This window comes from Phyllostomus discolor, chromosome 6, assembly GCF_004126475.2.
Source record: "Phyllostomus discolor isolate MPI-MPIP mPhyDis1 chromosome 6, mPhyDis1.pri.v3, whole genome shotgun sequence".
In the NCBI taxonomy this organism is placed as follows: Eukaryota; Metazoa; Chordata; class Mammalia; order Chiroptera; family Phyllostomidae; genus Phyllostomus; species Phyllostomus discolor.
This window is the reverse complement of record NC_040908.2, coordinates 23,381,715-23,391,728: the sequence shown is the minus strand read 5'-3', so window position 1 is coordinate 23,391,728 and position 10,014 is coordinate 23,381,715. Positions and strand designations below refer to the sequence as shown.

Sequence of the window (10,014 nt, the reverse complement as noted above, 5' to 3'; positions counted from 1 at the left end):
ACGAGAAACTCTACATGTTTTCTCTGATAAAAATGTCCCTGAGCTGGATGACCATCACTCCCTCTAGAGTACAGTTTTTCTTTAATGTGCATGCAAATCACCAGGGGAATCTTGTTAAAAAGCAGATTTGCATTCAGTAGTTCTGGCTGGGGCCTGAGACTCCCCATTTCTAACAAGCTCTCAGGTGCTGCTGCTGGTCAGCAGGTGTCTCTTAGCAGCAAGGCTCCAGACTGGACATGTCCATCCATTTGCCTATTCTGCTTTAATAACTCCCACCTACACCTCTGGAAGGGACAGTCTTCACAAGAGGTTGGACCAGTAGTGGAATCATAACCAAAAAAACAAATCTATGTACACGTGGGGTTAGATTCTCCCTTAAGAATTTGAACTAGAATGCTATCCCAGCCATGGTTCCCCCACAAAGCAGAGCCTGAGATCGAAGTCTGTACACAGTGATTTATTTGAGAACCCCAGAGAACAAGACAGCAGGATATGGGGAGTGAAAGATGAGAGGAAGGAAAACCAATATGAGGATGTGACTGAACCGATGATGGCAAAGGGTACCAGGCGCTCAGTCCCATGGGGCCCTCCACTGGGCCCTCCAACAGGCATCTCAGTACCATCGCAAACATGTGTCCAGCTTTCCTTTATGAAAACACCCATTAAATGCTTGATGACCTTTATTTTCCAGTTTCCAAGTAATGACTTGCTTCCTTCCATAGCATCCTCTAAAAGTCACCAGTAAATTTTGCTTTAATATGATTATGAACTCATGGATTATAAAGATTACATGTAAAGTATTTAATACAAGGTACATAGCAAATCCTCTGTAAATATTAGCCATTGCTATTATCACTCTTATTTTTAACACATTCTCATGACTTTTCCTACCATGGTGGACCTGTTTGATCTTATAGAATACCAATACCCATTGGCTCCTTTAGGTTTAGTTAAAATTCCCAGGCCTGGCTTATACCCATCCAGTGTAACCTGAGAGCAGACTTGATGCCCTACTGCGTGTGTTCTATTCCAGGAGTGGGCAAACTATGGCCTGTGAGCCAAATCTAGCTTACTGCCTGTTTTTTCAAATAAAGGGTTTTTTTGGAACATAGACACATCCATTCATTTATATATTACCTATGGCTGCCTCAGTGCTACAACACCAGAGTTAAATAGCAGAGCCTAAAATATTTATTGTTAAAGAAAAAGTTTACCAACCTTTGCTCTATTCTATTCACAGACTAGGTACCAACTCCATGCAACAATTTTGGGATGGGTTATCGATCCCCAGGGAGAGCAGGTAGGAGCGGGAATGAATCTCTGCCACCTCTTTTCATTAGAAAAACAATTCCAAGCACTATTAGTAGAGAAAGTGTCGACTCAACCTTTTAAGAGTAGTGATTTATATTATCCTTCCCCGAATTAAACTAGTCATATGGTCCTTCTTTTGGCTAGTTCATTCCACAAGCAAAACATTAATAAACTCGTTCGTGTGAGATGATTAGCTTGAAAACAGAAGACTATGGCTAAAATAATTTTCCTCTTATTAAGGGATTTTATCGGAGTACTCTAAAAATAAATTAGGCTTTCAAATAAGAGTAAATACAGATAGAATTTATCACTTTCATTTTCTTCACAAATATCTTTGACATGTTAATAACCCCCTAAGGAAGAGAGACCTTAGATGAATATTTATGATGGCCATGGTTGATGAGCATGATCCATGAAGCATGCACTGGTACTGGATTTCAGGACGGCGTCCTGAGATATGGTTAGCCATGGTAATGGAATACACATTGAATGGCCCCTTTATGTTAGGCCCTCCCCAGTGCGGATGCCCGTACCCACAGAGAACTGTCAGCTTCTTTTGTGAAGTAGTCTTTCAGAGCAGAGAGACAGGAAGTTGTTTGAGAAACCCGGCTCTGACCAAATGACATAGATGCTTTTATCATGTTCGGAGGTCAAGCTTCAACAGCCTTCTGAAAACAGTCCAAAGCCCCAAACTGCAAAAAAAGGGTGAGTGGGAAGGGAATGTTTGCTAATTAGTGTTTTTTGGTTATGAAAACAATGTAATATTTTAGAAATTTTAAAGAAAACATCCCTTTATCTTTGAGCCCTGAGACAGTTGTTTTCATTTTTATGTAACATCATTTTGTCTTCAACCAAGCGCATATACATGTTTGCATACAATTAACTGTCAATGAGAGTTGCTATTAGAAAGAATGTTTAAAACAAGCATGAGAGTTATCCATAGGATATTTATCACAAAGCTATCCATAACACTGCATATTAAAGCTCCAAGTGGTTCTCAAACCTCCCTGTACATTGGCATCTCTTGGGAATGTTTTTTTTTAATACTGATGTTCTGGCCCCACCTGCCAAACATCCTGATTTCATTAGCGTGGCGTAGGTTCCAGGGTTGGGTATTATTTTAAAGTTCCTCAGATAATTCTAAAATGTTGATCTAGCCAGATGCCTTGATGTTGCAGGTCAAATACTAAAGCCTGGGTGTGCACTTCAAGCCTGCTGCCCTTTCCCCACCCAAAAGCTTTTTCAGGGCCCCTGGGACCACAGTTAATAAGCAGCTGGTTGAAGACCCTGTATGAAAACGAAAATCTAGAGCTGTCCTTGGATGAGAAAGTGGGGTGGATTCGAGGGTCTAAGAATAAGGATTTAGCCTCTTTCACAGCATAGAATAAAACTTTCTTGCACCCTGGCTGTTGTAGCTCAGTGGATTGAGCTTGGGCTGAGAACCAAAGTGTCACAGGTTCGACTCCCAGTCAGGGTACATGCCTGGGTTGCAGGCCATGACCCCCAGCAACCACACAATGATGTTTCTCTCTCTCTCTCTTTCTCCCTCCCTTCCCTCTCTAAAAATAAATAAATAAAATCTTTAAAAAAAAAAAGCTTTCTTGCAATAGTCAACATCCACCTCACTATTAATATGGGACATAACAGCATTCCTTAACTGGAGCTGTACCTTTGGCCTAGTGAGGACACAGTGTCCAGATGTTTGGGATCGTGTTCTCCCAGCCATCCAGTGCTCAGTTTAATATTCAACAGGATGACCACCATTATTTAGAATTCCCCTGAGGGAGTAGGCTCCAAAACTGAAGATTTGACACACTCCCTCTTTGCTCTTTTCCATGGGGTTGGGTTTAAAATGCTTCTGTGTTGTGTGTTTCCTTTGGGAATTTCCTCTGGAGTTGGAGATTAATCATTATGCAAATATTAAACAGTTTGAAAGTTCAGGAAAGGAGGGGAATTTGTTTAAGCAATCCTGTTGTTGTAGTTTAAATGAAAGATAAACAGCTGTTGTGTTTTGACCTGCATTCAAATTCTACTGTGCAGTTTGTGTGACGAGAAATTGTGTTTAAGTCTTCTTTTGAGATTTATGTGTACCTTTGCCAAAACCTCTGGGTTCCCATAAATATCCAAATATATCGACCGTCACCCAGCCTGTTTGCACTCCCTGTCAGATCTAAAGGCCGTTCTGGGCAAAGACAGATTAAAACATTTCTCTCCCAGAATGTTAGTTTGACTGAAATGTTATTTGGATTTTTTAAATAGCGTAAATGCCTGGGGTGATCTGAAAGGAAATGCTGCAGAGTCTAATGTTGCCCAATAAATAGGGCAAGTCATGCTCACTCAGCCCAGAGGGAAAAACAAAGTCCTCGCTCTTGTCCTGAAGGTCAGAACTCCTTGGCTTCACTTGTCACAGTCTCTGCTTCTACATCCTCGTGGATTTCTAAACAATAGACTGCCAGCTAATAATTCTTTGTATTAAACATCCCCTGCTTAAGTCACCGTGCAGTTTCTCTCTCCCGATCTGACCCATACTGATGCTGGGCCCCTGATAGACACTGAGTTCCCCCAGAGCAAAGGACATAAGACAGAGCTGGGCTGAGACAAGCAAGGCACACAGGTTAATGGAGTGGTAGGGCCATTCAAGTGCAGGGTGGATGCCTGAGGGGGGTGGCTCCTTGAATGCTATGTCCTGGGTCGCTGGTATGCCTCACCCCTAGCCCAGGCTCTGCAGTGCTGTTCCTTTTTTTCCTCTCTTTCTTTTTCCCCTAAGGTTTAGTCTGGCACATACCAAGGATACTAATTAGTACTTGTTATGGGCTGAATGTCGTGTCCCAGTACAAATTTGTATATTGAATCCCTAACCTCCAATGAGAGAGTATTTTGGAAACAGGGTCTTTGGTAGGTAACTGGTTTTGTTGAGGTCATAAGGGTGGGGCCCTCGTTTTGGGGTTAGTGCCCTTATAAGAAGAGGAAGACAGAGAAAGATAACTCTCTCTTCACATACATTCATTGAGGAAGGACCATGTGAATACACAGAGAGGCTAAGAAGTGGGTCCTCTGTAGGAAATGAATTTGCTGGCACCTTGATCTTGAACTTCCCAGCCTCCAGACTTGTGAGAAATAAATGTCTGCTGTTTAAGCCACCCAGTGATGGTGTTTTGATATGGCAGCCCAAGCTAAGGCAATGTTCAGTCAGCATTTAGCAAAGGTTGAATTACTTTCTCTTTCTCAGAATCATTTCTCTAATTCAACTTAAGAAAATAGGTTAGTCCAAAAGTAGTATAGCACGGAGTTCAAAAGTTAGACTTTAAAGTCTTGCAGACCCAGGTTCAATCCCAGCCCTACATGACACTGATCTAGTTACTCTCTGTCCCTCAGTTTCTTTAGCTGTAAAGTAGACATAATAATAATGTCTAGTTCATGAAGCTGCAGAAAGGATTAAATAAGATTTTACGTATAAGGGATTTAACTTAATGCTCTCAAATATTACATTATAGTGCTGCTAGTAGGCTAAAGGTACTCCCCAGTAAATTAACCCCAAATTCTCCCTAGTCTGAGTCACAAAATGAGGAAATAAAAACCAAAAGCCAGTATGCCAGTAATTAGTCTTTCAAGGTGGGGGGGCCAGGGGAAGGCATTGAAAGTCAGAAAAGTTGAATATTGTTTCTCTCTGTCCCAAGAGCCAAACAAAAGCCAAAGTAAACAAGGTTTAGGAAAGAATGTCAAAAAAGCATAGCAGTGGCATCAATCTCCTTTCCCATAGAGGAGATTGGATTAGAATAAGTTTTCAGTCTGTTCTTTTTTGTTTCCATTTAAAAAAGCCAAAACTTTATTTAAATTCAATTTAATGAGAATGTTTAGTGCCCCTTCCATGTTCCAGGAATTATACTCGTTAGTAAAGATTCAAGCAGATGAAGGTCTTCAGGTATGGAAATAAGCATGTAAACAGCGCAAAGGTCGTTCGAGCAATGGTTACTCTAACGGTGGTGGAGTTTGCTCACCGGCTCTGCAGAAGAAAAAGGACAGGATCTGGCAAGGTCAGGGAACCCTTTCCAGAGCTTACATCTGTATTGCCATTGTGGAAAGGAGAAAATGGAAGGCACTACTTGACTTTTTCAAATGACTAGAGCAAGACAGTGTTCTGTCTAAAGCTAACTTTTAGTGTATTTGGTCATTTGGAACTGCTAACATTGACCACAACGGCTACCACTTACTGAGTAGTTAATATGTAGTAGGTATTTTAATATGCCTTAATTCATTGTCAATTCAATCCTTCTGAAAACTTTGGAAGATAGGAAGTATTATCATCATTTTGTAGACAAAGAAACTGAGACTGTAGAGATTAGGTAACTTTCAGCTGGAACAGTGGAGCTGAAGTCACCTTCCTCAACTCTGCTCTTGACCTGTTACTGTCAACTTTGTCCAATTTCTAGGAATCCGTTTTCTGCTATCATACAAAATCACACAGGGCCTAGAGAGCATTTCTAAAGCTAAACAAACCTGATCTAAATTCCTGCATAAAACATTGACTGTAACAGGCCAGATTCAACCAGCTTTTATTCACAGCTAAAAATTGCATTTTAACAGAAATATAAATGTGCTACTCAAACCCAATCAACTTATTATATCACATCTAAAACGGTTCTGGCAATTTATTAATTGGAGTTATAAAGAATAACACAGAAAATATTCTTGGATTTTATACCATGCTGAGCTCAGTAAGCAAATCTCCCAGCACAGGGCCTGACACAGAGTGGGCAGTCACCAAACATTGCTTCTGTCTCCCCCCTTCCTCTGGTACAAGTTGTAGAAAAGAAACAGTGAGCTGGGCAGGCAGATCAGGAGAGAATTCCCATCCAAAGACAACAGGGTAGAGAATTACAGGCTTATAACCCACAGGCATGGTTCATGGCCCTCTCCAAACCATCTCTTGAGAGATGCTGTTGCCAGTTTCAGTTTCATCCAGAAACTGACCTTGGCTCAGACCCTTCTACTCACTGGGCCACGGACTCTGCACACCTCAGAGGTCATTCTTGGCCGACAGATAAACTCTCCACAGTCCCTTTAATCCTCCTGATGTTAGAGATAAGCTCACTAAGAGTAGCCAAGGGGCAGGGTTGGAAACTATGCGACTAGGATAGGAAAAACAGGCTCCATAAAATGGGAGCCGCTGAAGTAGCTTTATGATCAGCCCCAGGGAAAGCCTTCAGGTGGAGGTTGGATAGAAACAAGTCATGCATATTATAAGGAATTGACTTAGATTCTGGTGCTCAAAAAAAAGTACTTGAGCATACATTTCCTGATGAGGCAAGGAATAATAATGAGATGACTATATGCTGAGCACTCTGCTTAATACATAGGAAGTACTCAGTAAAGAAGAGCTGCTGCTATTCTTATCATTAAGACTTTGCTCTTCTTCATGAAGACTAGTTTTTTAAGGATTTTACACAAGTGCAGCATGTCCAAGTACCTAAGGAGGTGCTGAGGTGAGTACTGTGGTAGGCTCAAGTGGTCCTGATCTCTGGAGCTGCTAAATGTTACCTTATTTGAAAAGAGTCTTTGTAGATAAGATTAAGTTAAAGATCTTGAGATGGATGAGATTATCCTGGGTTTTCTGGGTGGGCCATAAATGCAGTCACAGGTGTTCTTTTAAGAGAAAGATTTCTCTCTCTCTCTCACACACACACACACACACACACAGGAAAAGACAATGTGAAGATAGAGCTGAGAGAAATTTGAAGATGCTGGCCTTGAAGACTGAAGTGATGCAGCCACAAGCCAAGGAATGCCAGCAGCTGCTAGAATCTAGAAGATTCAGGAACAGAATCTTTCCTGGAGCCTCTGGAGCTGGCACAGCCCTGCCAACACTTCGATTTTGACCAAGGGATACTCAGTTGAACTTCTGGCCTCCAATGCTGTGAGAGAATAAATTTGGATTGTTTTAAACCACCAGCTTTGGTATAGCGGCCATAGGAAACTACTATAAGTAGCTTGTCAACCTATGCAAGATTCATCAGTAAACTGTTGTCCAGCAGGAGTCCTAGCTAATGAATATTTATTAGATTGTGCAGTCCCAAAGGCAGAGACAACAGCATGCTGATAAACCAGTTTCTGGAGGGAAATTTCAGAAGCCCTGGTTTTTAGCAGATGCCAATTCCCGTGATACAAATACTCCCACCATGGCCCAGTTTCGAAGGTTTAACATCTGGCTTGCGCCGTTCCTTAGTATTTAACAGTCAGCTCTCACATGCTGGAAGGTGCCAACTAACTTCAGCACATCCCTGTAGAAGGGCTCTAAACCACTGGTAAAAATTGCTCTCAAACTGTGTTGTGCATAATTTTATTCCTCCTTGATAATTCTGAAGGGTACTTTATGGTATTGTAGTTCCTGAGAGTGTGTGCAGAGTTGCCCATCAACAGCATTGCGGTGGGTGGCTCACAGCTCCGCAGGGCTGAGGAGGAAAAGGCAGAACAGAACACCCAGTCACCATCAGCTGTGCAGTTTTATTCCCTAGGGAGCTCTGGAAGGAATCCAGTGGAGACTATCACCTTCCTTAGGTAAATTTATGGCGGTATAAATAGTAATAGCAGTGACAGAAATCATAATCATTTCCTTCCAATGGAATAAGGCTTTACAATTTTCAAAGTGAATTAGATTTTCACCTTGAGGAAAATAGAATAGAGGCTTTATCTCCAGAAACAAATGGAGTGTGTAAAATTCAGTCTCTCTGTGCAGCCCCACGCTGCTGACTTCTGAATAGCATTCCAGCTGTATGTATCTGGGGCTTGGGAAATTTTCCTAGTTCCCGAGGAAGAAAGTTAACTAAAACATATGACATCTCTGGCAGGAATCACAATTTCACACAAAAAGTTTCCTGCAATAACTTCCTCTGCATATTGCTTCCCGTGGTGGAATCACTGTCTCCGGGGAAAGCAGGGGTCTAAAATGACAACTCTGTTTAATGAAAGTGAGGGCCAAATGCTAAGTCCAGCAGCCCTTTATTCTTTCAGGAGAAGCCTTCATCTAAAAATCACTTTTTGTGGGTGAGATAACGTCTTCCAGATTTTTTTTCTTCCTGTTTTTAGAGCATGCAAGCATTTTATGACTCCAGTGAAAAAATAAATAAATACAGTTACTACTTCTACAACTCAACAGTATTTCCTGTAGACAAACTATTAGAAATGTATATAATGTGCCCTGGCTGGCGTAGCTCAGTGGATTGAGTGCGGGCTGGGAACCAAAGTGTCCCAGGTTCGATTCCCAGCCAGGGTACATTCCTGGGTTGTAGGCCAGAACCCCCAGCAACCGCACATTGATGTCTCCCTCCCTCCCTCTCTCTCTCTCTCTCTCTCTATCTCCCTCCCTTCCCTCTCTAAAAATAAATAAATAAAATCTTTAAAAAAAAAAAGAAATGTATATAATGTATATTTCTGGAAATAAAAGCAACACGGTGATCAGCCATCCTTGCAAGAAGAGGAAAGCAGAACCATTTCCATTTTAAAGAATGAGGTCACCACCTGTGTTTCAGTGTGGTTGTGGTGCCTGCCTTTTATGCTACTATGTGTATTCTACAAGTGCCAGGACCTGGACCACAAGCTGTCTGGTGCTAGATCTCATAGGATGCTCTACATATAGAGGATTTTCAGAACACATCTGTTCATCATCACAGGGATGAGGTGGTATTAAAGCATTGGACAAACACCTACTGGAGGCAACATGCTCGTTACCTACAGGAAAGGAAGAATCAGAACTGGGAGGTGAAAGACTAGACTTGAAGCTTCAGTCCCTTCCGTGGCACTGAAGAGTGACGGGGGAGACAGCTCGAGTCCTCTAAGAGCTTCCATGGGCTCTGTGGTATAAAGATGGATAATTTGCTGTGAGCTTGAAATAGTAAAACCAACAACCATTCCTAATGTTGCTACTGTATTGATAAATTATCTCGCTTGTGAAATTATCTACACTTTGCAGAGAATTTTAAGAGAATCTTTGCAGTGTGCATTTTCATGAGCCCAAAAGTTACTTCCTTCCCTCTATTGCAAAGCTATGAGAACACAAATGTTGCCTGTAACAATTTTAACTAGCACTTGCACACAACTGAGTGTGTTCAAGATCCCCTAAAAAGATTCTAATAGTCAAATATGTGATTTGACAAATATACAAGTCAGATATATAAGGTTAAGGAAGAAAGAGACAGTATGGAGAACTAATCCATGGATAATCCAGTAATGAAATATCTTAAATTAAGACATTTAATTTCAACTATTAGTCCAAGAATTCCATGTTCTTGCTCTTGGATAAAATTAGCAAAAAAAAAAAAAAAAGTGAGATCAAAAGATAACAGCAAAAAATTTTGAATGATGATTTTTGTCATATCTCCAAGCCAAAGGAATACTCCCTGAAGAGCAAAGGGAATGTGGCTTTTAGATTAAGATACAGACCAATGTTTTAATCCTGTTGTCCATTTACAAGCTGTATAACAACCTTGGGTAATTTACCTAAATTCCTCTGAGCTTTAATTTCTTTATTTCTTAAATGGGATAATTGCACCTAATGTATAAGATTCTTGAGAAGATATACAGTAGAAGCTCAATAATTCTAATTACCATCCGACAGATAAGAAGACCCAGTTGGTGTGGTTTTCTTTGAGGCTCTGAGTAGATATGGATTTCTGCAGCTGATCTGGGCCTGGGGATGTGACTGTTCTA

At 41.1% G+C, this 10,014-nt stretch overlaps 1 long non-coding RNA gene across 1 annotated transcript; it reads right to left on the bottom strand.

Annotated features, from left to right (window-relative positions):
• Positions 1-438: 438 nt before the first annotated feature.
• Positions 439-4,487, bottom strand: LOC118501061. Its single transcript, XR_004903630.1, has 2 exons — positions 4,313-4,487; positions 439-2,003 (listed from the first exon to the last, which is right to left on the bottom strand). It is a non-coding gene; the product is annotated as an uncharacterized LOC118501061 (long non-coding RNA).
• Positions 4,488-10,014: the final 5,527 nt, after the last annotated feature.